Genomic DNA, 14,604 nt, shown 5'->3' on the forward strand with positions numbered 1-14,604 from the left:
TTGTAAAAAGTGTCTGTGTTTGTTATGTCTATATAAGGATAGTATTTTGACATATAAACTCATTCTCGTTGGTTCCTTTTTATCTCACATTCCCTTCCACCATTAAATCTGCATCATGAGACATGTTTACTGCCTTTGAGAGGGCCACAACAGATAAGAAATGGGTCATCAGAATAGACTTTTGATGCTCATGACAGAGACAGAAGCTTTGGGAGAAAATACTTTTTGAGTTACTAAAACCTAGTTTGAGTGCTAAACTCTGAAAGTCTATGCCATAAACAGTTGGTTCAGGAAAATTTCGTGATGGTATAAAAGCAAGTTATTCTACTCAAGGGGAGACTGAAAGTCACTGGGGAGAGGATGAAGAATGTCAGAGAGATGGACACAAGAGCCATGAAATTATACTTTGATGGTGTCTCTGAAAAGCAACCCAACTCAACCTGGGCAAAGGCTGACGGGAGCCCTGGAAAAGACTGAGGGGTCCCACAGCTCAGGGAGGCTATAAGGCCCTCTGAGGAGCCCTGGGCCTTGCAAGGCACCATAGTTGTATAGTAGCCAGCTGGCTGGGGCTCATGAGCAGATGGCCTAAGACCAGCTTCATGCAGTCCTACACACTCCATCATAAAAGGAATGTGGAGGTGGCTAAGAGAGGGGCTTTGCAATAGAGACAAGGAGGACTCAGAAAACACAGATGTTTGACCAAAGACCATGTGGGACTGGGCTTGCTCTGCTGGGAACAGAACAGTGAACAAGACTTATGAGGGCTTTCCTTTCGCACAACTTGTAGACTTCCATGGATGACGTTAAACAACTGGACAATTATATGGTGAAAAGTGCTATGATAAGGCAAGTTCAAGGTATTGAATTGGGAGAGGAAGAGTGCTAAGGACGGCTTCCTAGAGTAAATGATGTCTACGTTGAGACTGGAAGGACAAATGGAAGTCTGCTGGGTGAAGGGTGAAGGGGGATGGTCTTCAGGCAGTGAACTTCCATGCAAAGGCTCAGGGACAGAGGATAGAATGTTTAGCGGACTGGCTAGAAAGGAGAATTGTGGCTGGAGGGGTAAGTAAGAGCCAGTTACAAAGAACCTAGAAAGCCACATTAATCCATTTGTATTTTATCCTGAGGACATTAGGGAGCCATTGGTGGCGGGGTGGGGGGGTGGGGGGAGTTGTTTATCTATCTATTTCCATTATCTATTTTTTTTAAGTTCCTTGGTTTATTAATTAACTAAACCTACAGCTAAATCGCTAGTGAATATTTTAAGATATAAAGTAATTATAAAAATATTGGGGACGAACAGCACCATCGGTTATTGTTACAGCAAGAAAAACTTCATGTCATTTAAACTAAAACACCAAAACTAATCAACTATTTAAGACATGATGACAATAATGTCATTGAAAGTTTAAGATGATGAAGAGGCACTCAATGGTTTGAAGAAGGGAGTGCCGTGATTAGTTTTACATATTGAACAGGGCACTGGGGCTGTCTATGGAGAATGGAATGGAAGGGGCAAGACTGGAAGCAGGGAGACCAGGTCGGAGGGGACAGAGAATTGAATTAGGCTAGACATTAGGGTCCCCATAGATCCTGGTTACCCAGGCATTGGTTTGCTTAGAACCTAGCCAGTCTATGCCTGTTGTCCTCTCTTGCCAGCTGTTAGGGCCCCTTTCACTCTCAAATGCAACTCAGTTTGGAGGCTCCCATAGTTGCCGTGGAGATGGAAAGAAGCCAGGCTGGACGGAGAGCTCTTGGGACATAGAACTAACAGGGCTTGGTGATGGGTTAGATGTTGAGGTGAGGCGGGAGCGCTCCCAGGGCTGTGGCAGGAGCCGTGGGTGGAGGGACGCAGTGCTGTTCAGGATGCACAGAGCACCTTGTATCTTGCTGGCTCCAAATCTCTCGGTTTTGCTACTTCAGGGGCCCTTCCACCCGGAAGGACAAGTAGGGGTTGACTTTGGAGGGGGAAGGGTTTTCCAGCAGAGAAAACAGCAGGTACAATGGAACAGAAGCAGGAGACAGATTGTCACCTTTGGGGACAGGTTCAAATATTTTATCATCCAGGGAGAGAGGACGTCTTGATGTGAGGGGGAGGGGAACGAATGATCGGGGCTTCGGGCGCGGATTTTGGGAGGGCCGTGGTGTATGCCTGAGATGTACCTGTGGCTCACTGTGGCTCTGTGACTAAGTTTTCACGCTGGGCTGTGATTAAAAGTGAAATGTACAACATCCTTAAAACCAACTGGGTGAAAGCTTCCTCCATCTCTCTTTTCTCCTTTTCTTTAGCAGGAAAACATCAACAATCAGAATCGTCACCCAGCAAGGGATGGCAGCACTGTCCCACAAGCCTGGACCACTACATCTGGACTATTATGTGAAAGAGAAAGGAACTTGTATGTGATTTAGACCTTTGTTTTTTTAAATCTTTTTGTTATAGCAATGTAACCCGTGTACTAAAAAACACACAGTTGGTGTTAAAAAAACAGAAGATGTTTAATAAACTTGTGTAGACATTTTAGATGGAAGTCCCTGCTCTTCACTGACGTGCTGCCCTTAAATAATGTTTAATCTCTTAGATTCCCCAAGTCCTGGACCCTCTGCTAAGAGCCTGGACTTTTACCAAACAGTCCACAGGATGAGCTCCCCACTGAGGCCTCAGGGAAACCAGGAAGCAAAAGGGAACCCCAAAGCTGAGAATTGACCTGGAGGCCAGAACCAGATAGGGGTTGGGGGGGAAACACAGGGCTGGGGCCAAGCCTGGTTTCCCTTCTAGGTGTCTGCACACGTGCTGAGCCACACTCGGGAAGCCACAGTGAAGTGCTGCTCACGTTTGGGCCTCCATGTTAAGCTTAAGAAGCAAGTAAAAATAACCGATGCCTGGTGAATGGGCCGCAGAGGGCTCAGGAGAAAAGCTCAGATGTCCACCCACCCTTAGGAACTGCAGGCGAAAGTCCCTCTTGTGATGAAGGTTTTGAGGCCTCAGGGGATTGAGAGGTTCCTTAAGGGTCTCAACTAGTTACACTCATTGTTTACTGAGCAGCGATTTTGTGCCAGGCGTTAAGAAGTACGAAGCTGAACAAGACAACGCCCCTACCATCAAGTAACTAATAGTACAGTGGGGAAACAGAAAGAGTAAGAACTATAACACGATCCCAAGGAAACTCCACGTGTGGTCAGTCCTTTCAGTCCTCCTGACCTCTGATGGAAAGCATCCTGGGAATCCTACCCTCACCTGGAGCGCTACCTGCTGGGCTTGTGTGGGACTAAAGGATGAGATCGCGGCTCCACTCTGTAAAGAAAAACCCACTTTTAGAGACAGTTCAGCCTGCTGCTTAAATTCAAAGAAATATTGGACATAGTCAATACCGTTGGATGTGTTGGCTCTGACTTCAGGTTCTTGAGTAAACAAACATGTGCTCAAGTGGAAACTAACCCTGTGATCTTTCCATGCCTTGCTAATTCATCAAATCATCAATTCTCAGAGTGCTTTCTAATGGATCTATCTTGTTGTTTTGTTTACTTTGTTTATCATACAAACCTACAAGGGCATATTTTTATCCTTAATAGGCCTCCTTCAAAGCGGTTCAGACTTTCAATTCATTTTAGCTTAAGGAATTTTTCCTTTTTCCTTTATCTGATGGTGGTCAGCTGGTTCAAAAGGCTAGGGCTCTGAGCGGGGGGTGCAATTTGTATGGGTCACACCTAGGAGCAGCTTACATTATTAATGCTATGTTTTCATCCTCAGGCATCAAGGTAAAAGATGTGAAATGCATTAAAGGAGCATTTCTTCCTTGGTTTATAATGGATGACTAAGAATAGATAGAAGGAGGATGCCTATGAAATTTTATACAGATATGTGTATAAAATGTATATATACAAATAAATACGCATACATGAAATGTATACATGTCTTGCCTGGCTTTGGTATCAGAGCAATGCCAGCCTCGTAATGTGAGTTAGAAAGTATTCTATTTTCTGGAAAAGGTTGTGTAGAGTTGGTCTTATTTCTTCCTTAAATGGATGGGAGAATATACTAGTGAAACCCTTTAGGCCATGTAGGCCTGGAGTTTTCTATATGTAATAAAACATCCCTTCTCTTTTAAGAGGTCTTTATACCCTTCTGAGTGAGTATTTGCCAACTGACTTAAACAGTTGAACTGGAAACTGGAAATTTCCAGTTTGAACTGGAAATGCTATGTGCTTTGGGCACACAGTGAATATCTCCAACCCCATGGCACTAGAACCCGACTGAAGTGACATGGGCTTAACTTCTGAAGCACTTTAAAACGCTCCTTGGTCCCCGGATTGTGTTTGTTTTGCGGGCTATTTTGTTATGTAGTCTTCTAAATGGCATGAGGATTGGCTGAAAACAGCTACAATTTATCACTCTACAATGGTGTAACACCCCGATACCTGGCCAACAAGCATGTGAAACGGTTCTCAATATCACTAATCATTAGGGAAATGCAAATAAAAACCACAACAAAATATCACTTCACAGCCATTAGGATGGCTACTATTTAAAACAATAACAACAACAGAAAAGCCTGAGGGGCAGGCTTCGGTTTGGCACACATCTAGTGGCCTACAGAGCTGTTCTCAAGAAACACGGGCTGTGGATGCCATCTTGTCATCTGCCCCAGCTCACTGGTATCTCCAAGAAAAGAGCTTACACACCCATCTGGAGCCCTGCTTTTCATGACTGCTGCCAGGGGACACCTCTAGATCACCTGGCTCTTGTGGCCATCAGGGCCTATGCTTGTGGCTCCACAGGACTTTATATATTTGCATACTTTTAAACACTGCTGCCTGAGGGTCTGGCTCAGTCAGCATGAATCTGAGTGCTGAGATCCTTCTCTCTGGGACACTGACAGACCTTGGCACTTACTTAACTATCAGGAGTTGTGCAAAATATGCTAGGCTGCCTGGACAAGCAGAGAGGTTTGAGAGACAACCAAGAACGGGGGCAGGGTTGAATGACATTTTATTTCCTACATGAGGCCACTATGTCGAAGCTGGGGGAGGAGATGTTTTCATACACTGTATAGAAACCAACCTAGAGAATCAAGTAAAATGAAGAGACAAGGGAATATGTTTCAAATGAAAGAACAAGATAAAACCTCAGAAAAAAACCTTAATGAAATGTAGATAACTAATTTACCTGATAGAGAGTTCAAAGTAATGGTGATAAAGATGCTTACAGAACTGGAGAGAAGAATGGATGAACACAGTGAGAACTTCAACAAAGAGATCGAAAGTATAAGAAAGTACCAAATAGAAGTCACAGAGCGGAAGAGTAAAACAATTGAACTGAAAAAGACTCTAGTGGGGTTCAACAGCAGACTAGACGAGCCAAAGAAAGGCTCAGTGAACTTGAAGACAAGGCAGTGAAACTCACCCAATCAGAGCAACAAACAGAAAACAATGAAAAAAGGTGAAGTCAGTTTAAGGGGCCTCTGGGACAACATCTCATGGACTAACATTCACATTACAGGGCTCCCAGAAGGAGAACAGAGAGAGAAAGGGGCAGAAATCTTATTTGAAGAAATAGTGGCTGAAAACTTTCCTAACCTGAAGAAGAAAAAAGACATCAGATCCAGGAAGTCCATAGAGTTCCAAATAAGATGCACCCAAAGGGACCGACACCAAGACACATTATAATTAAAATGTCAAATTTTCACAAGGAGAAAATCTTAAAAACAGCAAAAGAAAAATAACTTGTTATGTACAAAGGAATGTCCATAAGACTATATGCATATTTTTCAACAGAAAGTTTTCAGGCCAGAAGAGAGTGGCATGATATGTTCAAAATGCTGAAAGAAAAAACTTCCAGGGCTGGCCTGGTGGCCTAGTGGTTGAGTTTGGTGTGCTCCACTTTGGCTGCCCAGGTTCAGTTCCCAGGTGCAGACCTATACTACTTGTCAGCAGCCATGCTATGGCAGTGACCCACATACAAAATGGAGGAAGATTGAACAGATGTTAGCTCAGGGTGAATCTTCCTCAAGCAAAGCCAGGAAGATTGGTGACAGATGTTACATCAGAGTGAATCTTCCACAGCAAAAAAAAAAAGAAAAGAAAAGAAAAAAGAAAAAAAAAACTAAAACAAAAAAACATCAAACTTCCAACCAAGAATATTCAACCCAGCAAAGTTATCATTCAGAACTGAAGGAGAAATAAAGAGTTTTCTAGACAAACAAATGCTAAAGGAGTTCATCACCACTAAACTGACCATACAAGAATGTTAAAGGAACTTCTATAAGCTGAAAAGAAAGGGCTCCAATAAGTAACAAGAAAACATATGAAAGAATAAATTTCACTGGAAAGGTAAATATATAGTAAAGGTGGTGGATCAATCACTTGTAAAGCTAGTATGAAGGATAAAAGACGAAGGTAGCAAAAATAACTATGATTACAATAATTAGTTAAGGGATACACAAGATAAAAAGATGTAAAAGGTGGCATCGAAAACAAAATGGGGAGGAGGGAGAGTAAAAATGTTGAGCTTTAGAATGCAATCAAACTTAAGTTATCAATCTAAAATAGACTGTTATAAATATGTCATTATATTTATATAACATGGTAACCATAAGCAAAAACCTATAGTAAATATGCAAAAGAGAAAGAGAAAGGGATATAAGCATACCACTAAAGAAAGTCATCAAACCACAAAAGAGGAGAGAAAGAGAAGAAGAAAGGAACAGAGAGGAACTACAAAAACAGCCAGAAAGCAATTAATGAAATGGCAATAAGTACATACTATCAATAATTACTTTAAATGTAAATGGACTATATTCTCCAATCAAAAGACATAGCGTGGCTGAACAGATGAAAAAATAAACCCATTGATATGCTGCCTACAAGAGACTCACTTTAGATGTAAGGACACACACAGACTGAAAGCGAAGGGATGGAAAAAGATATTCCATGCAAATAGAAAGCTAGGGTAGCTATACTTATATTACACAAAATTGACTTTAAAACAAAGATTATAATAAGGGACAAAGAAGGGCATTATGTAGTGATAAAGAATTCAATCCAACAACATGATATAACGTTTGTAAATATTTATTTACACCCAACACCCAGCACCTAAAATAGGAGTACCTGAATATATAAAGCAAGTATTAACAGACCTAAAGAGAGAAATAGACAGCAATACAGGAAGAAGAGGGGACTTTAATGCCCCATTTACATCAATGAATAGATCATCCAGACAGAAAATCAATAAGGAAACATTGGCTTTAAATGAGTTAGACTAGAAGAACTTACAGATATATACAGAACATTCCATTCAAAAGCAACAGAATACACATTCTTCTCACGTGCACGTGGAACATTCTCCAGGATAGATCATATGTTAGGCCACAAACAAGTCTTAATAAATTTGAGAGGATTAAAATCATATCAAGTATCCTTTTCAACTCAATGGTATGAAACTAGAAATCAATTACATGAAGAAAACCGGAAAGTTCACAAATATATGGAGATTAAACAATAAGCTACTGAACAACAAATGAGTCAAAGAAGAAATCAAAAGAGAAATCAAAAACTACCTTGAGACAAGCAAAATGGAAATATAACATACCAAAATATATGGGATGCAGCAAAAGCAGTTCCAAGAGGGAAGTTCATAGAGATAAATGCCTACTTCAGGAAACAAGAAAAGTTCCAAATAAACAACTTCTAACTTTACACCTCAAGGAACCAGAAAAAGAAGAACAAATAAAACCCAAAGTTAGTAGAAGAAAGGAAATAACAAAAATTAGAGCAGAAAGAAATGAAATACAAACTAAAAAGACAATAGAAAAGATCAGTGAGAGTAAGAGGTTGTTCTTTGAAAAATAAACAAAATTGACAAGCATTTAGCTAGATTCACCAAGAAAAAAAAAGAAAAGACTCAAATAAATAAAATCAGAAATGAAAGAGGTGGGGCGGGCCCAGTGGGACAGTCGTTAAATTCACACGTTGCACTTCAGCAGCCTGGGGTTCACTGTTTTGGATCCCGGGTGCAGACATGGTGCTGTTTGGCGAGCCATGCTGTTGTAGGCATTCCATATATAAAGTAGAGGAAGATGGGCACGGATGTTAGCTCAGGGCCAGTCTTCCTCAGCAAAAAGAGGAGGATTGGCAGCAGATGTTAGCTCAGGGCTAATCTTCCTCAAAAAAAAAAAAAAAAAAAAGAAATGAAAGAGGAGATGTTACAACTGATACCACAGAAATGCAAAGTAGTCATAAGACTGCTATGAGCAATTATACGCCCACAAATCAAACAACATAGAAGAAATGGATAAATTCCTAGAAACATACAACCTACCAAGACCGAATCATAAAAAAGTAGAAAATCTGAACAGATCGATTACTAGTAAGGTGATATTTCAGTAATCAAAAACCTCCCAACAAACAAAAGTCCAGGACAAGATAGCTTCACTTCACTAGTGAATTCTACCAAACATTCAAAGGATAATCAATACCAATCCTTCTCAAACTTCCAAAAAATAGAGGAGGAGGGAATTCTTTCAAATTCACTTTGTGAGGCCAGCATTACCCTGATAACAAAAGCAGACAAGGATGCCACAAGAAAAGAACATTACACGCCAATATTCCTGATGAAAATAGATGCAAAAATTGATGGGGGTGGGAGAAATGAGTGAAGAGGTCAAAGGTAAAAATAATAATAATACAAAACACTTGGTAAAATAGTGATGTTCAATTAATCTGTCTATATGGAATAGGTAAATACACACACACGCACTTGAAGGCAGAGGATCTAACCATTTCCCAAACACACACAAAAAAACAGAAAATGAGTATTGGTGAGGATGTGGAGAAACTGAAACCCTTGTGCGCTGTTGGTGGGAATGTAAAATGGTGCAGCCATTGTGGAAAACAGTATGGTGGTTTCTCAGAAAATTAGAAATAGAATTACCATATGATCCAGCAATCCCACGTCTGGGTCTATATCCAAAAGAACTGAAAGCAGGGCCTGGAAGAGGTATTTGCACTCCCATGTTCACAGCAGCATGTTTCACAATAGCCAAGAGGTGGAAGCAAGCCAAGTGTCCACTGACAGGTGAATAAGTAAAGAAAATGTGGTATATATGTACATCGGAATGTTATTATTCAGCCTTAAAAACGAAGGAAGTTCTATCACATGCTACAACATGGATGAACCTTGAGGACACTATGCTAAGTGAAATAAGCCAGTCACAAAAAGACAAATACTATACAATTCCACTTATATGAGGTACCTAGAGTAGTCAAATCCATAGACACAGAATGTAAAATAGTGGTTGCCAGGGGCTGATGGGAGGGAGAAATGGGGAGTTGTTAAATGGGTGCAGAGTTTCAGTTTTGCAAGACGAAAAATTTCAGGTCTGCTGCACAAAAATGTGAATATACTTAAAGCTAGCAAACTATACACTTAAAAATGATTAAGATGGGGATTGGCCCGGTGGCATAGTGGTTAGTTCACGTGCTCTGCCTCGGCAGCCCAGGGTATGGAAGCCTGGATCCCGGGTGCAGACCTAATACCACTTGTCAAGCCACACTGTGGTAGCATCCCACATAAAATAGAGGAAGATTGGGGCTGGCCCCATGGCCAAGTGGTTGGGTTCACGTACTCTGCTTCAGCGGCCCAGAGTTTCACCAGTTCAGATCCTGGGTGTGGACCTGGCAGTGCTCATCAAGCCATGCTGAGGTGGTGTCCCACATAGCACAACCAGAAGGCCTTACAACTAGAATGTACAACTATGTACTGGGGGGCTTTGGGGAGAAGAAAAAAAAAGATTGGCAACAGATGTTAGCTCAGGTGCCAAGCCAATCTTAAAACAGAGGAAGATTGGCAACAGATGTTAGCTCAGGGCCAATCTTCCTCACAAACACACACAAAAATGGTTACGATGGTAAATTCTATGTTATATATTTTTTGCCACAATTTTGTTTAAAAACCCATACACCTTATTATTAATTCTTGCTCCCTTGTGGAATAATCAATACCATACAGAAACTATTATGAGTTCCTCCACTATTTCACACCCTTGATTTACATACACAGAGCTGCTTAAAGTTTCAAGAACAGATGACCAATACAATCTAGTCACCATCATAATGCACCCTTCAATTGTTCACTCAGTGAGAGAGGTGCAGACACATATTGGCTACACTCGTTTATGATTGGTATCTCTCTCTCTGGTGTTTTTATGAAATCTCAAATTTGTATTGTTTTTAAACAATCGAATATAGCATAGTAATTCAAAGTAATGAATTTGAGTGTAATTTACCATTTCAGCAACTTTGATTGAAAAACATAACAATTTTCTTAGTTTTTCAAAACCTTCACTTTAAATTATAGAGTTGTTTTCAATTAGTGTCACTCAGATGTATGCCCATCTAGTCCAGTGGAAAGAGATGGAAGATGGTTTGCCAACCAGTAAAAATGTTCCAGTAATTCTTAGCGTGCCTGTGAATAACAGTTCTGATATCCTAGACTTAAATAGGTGGAGCTTAAAGGTGAGGGGAAAAGTTCTCAAAGGATAGGAAGAATAAGATAAGACGAAGTTGTACAAATGCACCCCTTCTTGAGTAGGTGGCACACTGATTTCTTACGCTTTTGTAGACTGTGCTGTTTTATGTCATGGTTCAGTAGCAGGAAATTATTTTGTCTGGGGAGTGTGGCTATATGTGGTTTATCACATTGCTTTGCATGCATTTCTTCCCAATTTCTTCCAGGAGTTAAGTGGAATCTAGATATGACATAAAGCATTTTACAGAAGTGTATTCTCTTGACAACGTATTTAAAGAGGAGTTGAGCAGGTCAGCTTGCAGTCAGATCAGATCAGACACATGTGTCTGTTAAAACCAGTCAAGAAGCTTAGGATAAAAATGAAGACAAATTGGCAGCCTGGTATGATAGTAAAAATGACTCGACTGGTGGCGAGGAGGCTAGAATTCTCATTTCAAGTCAATTATTAACCAGCAAGACTTTGGGAAAATTCCTTAAATTCCTTGGGCCACATTTATTCATATATAAAGTGGAATGGTTGCACTACGTAATCTCTTAAGATCCTCTCCCAGTCTAAAATACTAGGATTTAATTAATTCAGAGACCCACTGGTAAGTCCCTTGCCTCCCTCCCTTCACCCTCAACACCTATGAGTAGTTTTAATTGTCCTCTCTGTGCAGGTAACTGCCATAGCTCTGGCCTTGAACTCTCGTTCAGATCTATGCAGGTTTGTGCTATTTAGCTGCCTGCTTCAGCTCAAACCATTTAAAACAGGAGTCACCAAAAACCCCCACAACAAATGTGTCTCCTGTTTCACCCTCCCTAACCTAGCTCAGTGTCATGCCTCACATAGTGTTCCTGCTTGCTGTGCTTTTAAGGGCACCGAAAAGTCAGGACTGTCAATCCTCACTGTTTACCCATCAGTCCTCTGAGGGAAGATTTGTTCCCTTTTTCAACTATAAGTCAGTTGAAAGCAGCAATGCTTGAAGTTGAGATTCAAAGAGCAAGAACAAGCAAATTCAGAACTGGCTCCATCTTTAATCAGCTATTGGGCATGTCAGGATATAGTGAGGTGAACACAAAGGACTGAGTCTGACACATAGTAGAAAAACAACCAATCCCTTTTGAGTACAAGTTTTAAAGCATTTACTGTACTGTGAAGCCTCCTTGGCTTCTCTCCTCCTCCTCCTGCATTCAACAGGTCAATCAGAGTGCCCACTCTACCGGGTAGACCTTCTATTCCTTATGGGAACAATGGTCAGTCATTGATGGGGTCAGCAAAGTGGACCACAGGCCGGAATATTAGCAGATAAGAACAAGGTATCCTATCTACCTAGGCCAAATGGAGAAAAACTTGAAGTGTATAAATTTGCTAAGGGACAGCTGAGTTGACCCCAAAAGAGCAAACATCAACATCTAGTCTGGGAGGCAATAGGGTGCTTCACACAAGGGATGAAGTCAAGACTCAGGGCATGATGTAGCTGAATAGACAGCAGGGCAGAATCAAGAAGGGGGGTCCATAAGTGAAGCGGATCAATAAGGATCAATTTGGAGCACTCTTACAATTCAATTAACATCCTGAAAGAGTTCTTCCTCTTCAATAAGTAAAAACAAAGTAAAAAAGAAAAAAGAAAAGGACATGAAAGTCCAGTATAAAAGGGTAAGATATTTTTAAAAATTGACTTTATTGAGATATAATTTACAAACAATAAAATTCACCCATTTACAGTTCAATTAAAATGAGGAACATTTCTGTCATACCAAAAAGTTCCCTCTTACTCCCTTTGCAGATAACCTCTCCATACCCCCAAGCCCATGCAACCACTGATCTGTCTTCTGTCATTAGAGATTAGTAATGCCTTTTTAAAGACTGTCTTATAAATGAAACCAAGTGATATGTATTCTTTTGTTTCTGTTTTTTTTTCATTCTGCAAAATATTTTTGAGATTCATCCATGTGTATCTATCTGACTATATTCCATCTTATAAATATACCACAATTTGTTTATCCATTCACCTGTTAATAAATATTTGGAGTCTTTCTAATTTTGGGCTATGAACACCTGTGTACAAGGCTTTGTGTGGGCAAATGTTTTCATTTCTCTTGAGTACATACCTAGTAGTGGAATTCTTATAAACAAACTTGTTAAGAGACTGCTGAGCTGTCTTCCAAAGTAGTTGTACCATTTTACATTCCCACCAGCAGTGAATTAAAATTACAGTTGCTCTACATCATTGCCAGTACTTGGTATTGTCTGTCTTTTTAATTCTAGCCATTCTAATGTGTGTAGTTATTTTTATTTGCCTTTTCCTGATGACTCTAATGATGTTGAGCATCTTTTCACGTGCTTATATCTTCTTTGGTAAAGTGTTTATCAAAATGTGTTGTTCATTTTTCTATTGAGTTGTTTACCTTGCTGAGCTCTCTAATGAGTACCAGTATTTTATCATTTTTTTTTAATGTTCTATATAGACCATCATAACGCTGGCAAATATTTACAGTTTTGGCTCTCCCATTCCAGTATATATACCTCATGTATTTTTCTTGTCTTATGGCATTAGCAAGAACTTCCAACAAAATGGACTCTTACTATACAGAAATTATAATAAGCGTATTTATCTTGTTTCTGACTTCAATGAGAATATTTGTACTGTTTTACCATTAAGTATGATGCTTTTGTATGTTTCTGATCGCTACACTTTATTAAATTAATAAGAAATTTTCCTTCTATTGCCAGTTTGGTCAGTATAGCAAAATGCTTCCTAAAATATCCAAGCAAGGCTCTAAATTTATCTCTGAATGCAATTGTGGACATTACTAAGAATATATATATATTTTTTCTAAGAATATATATATTCTAAGAATATATATAGACATATATTCTTATATCTATGTTCTTATATATGTCTTGTATATGTCTTATCTTATATATCTTATATATATATATTTTTATATAGAATATAAAGACATTTCTAAGAATAAATATGTATATATATATATTTTGTGTGTGTGTGTGCTGAGGAAGATTCACCCTGAGCTAACATCTGTTGCCAATCCTCCTCTTTTTTTGGTTGAGGAATATTAGCCCTGAGCTCATATCTGTGTCAGTCTTCCTCCATTTTGTATGTGTGACGCCTCCACAGCATGGCTAACAAGTAGTGTAGGTCCACACCTGGGATCTGAACCTGTGAACCTGGGCCACCAAAGTGGTTCGTGCTGAACTTAACCACTACACCGTGGGGCTGGCCCCTCTAAGAATATATTTTTACTTAGAAAATAAAGAGATATGATGCTTTTAATATGATTTAGAAACTATAAATTATGATGTTTCTAATTTGATTTAGAACATAGAGAAATGTGATATTTGGACACAGTTTATTCTTGTTACATGTTATAAAAAGCAAACAGGGAAAAACCCCAAACCTAATGGCTACAGATCTATAAAGTTACAGAACGAGGAGAATACATTTTAAGTGGTTTCCCAAAGAAAAAGTCCTTTAAGAGAAGGCTAACAAAACTAATGAAGTGCAAGTATGAGACCAACCAGACCTCAGATTACACTTGGGTATAGTAATGGCTATAATAGGCAGTCAGAGAGACAAATCACCTGAAAGCCTGAGTTACTTGTCAACTTCCTGATTTATTCAAAGCAGACAGCAGGACATAGCGTTGCGGCAAGCAGGGCCGCACAGGCGTTGAGTACCTGGGTGGGGCAGCCAGGGCCATCTCATACAGGTGATCAGGCACAATGGTGCCTTCCCATCCAGCAGTCCTGGAAGCCCTCACACTGCTACCACGTCACCCTTCCTCCCTGCAGTCCCTCCGCACATCCTGAAGCTTCTGCCCCAAAGGCCAAGGCCCCTGACTAGCCAAGCATCACTCCTACGCAATCAGAAAAAGGGAGCCTTCCTCTCGACACCATACTACTCCCTGCAGGCAAACCGTCATAGTCACCGTACATTTCAGGACGACTATGCTGAGAATGGAGCCCACAGGAGCGATGCAAAGCTGAGTTCGTACAACTGTGAATGGCAGCCTTTTAGGTTGTCTATGCAGGGTTTTTACTCTGCAATTAATCTTTCTGAGACTGCCAAATCCTG

This window comes from Equus przewalskii, chromosome 16, assembly GCF_037783145.1.
Source record: "Equus przewalskii isolate Varuska chromosome 16, EquPr2, whole genome shotgun sequence".
Taxonomy (NCBI): domain Eukaryota; kingdom Metazoa; phylum Chordata; class Mammalia; order Perissodactyla; family Equidae; genus Equus; species Equus przewalskii.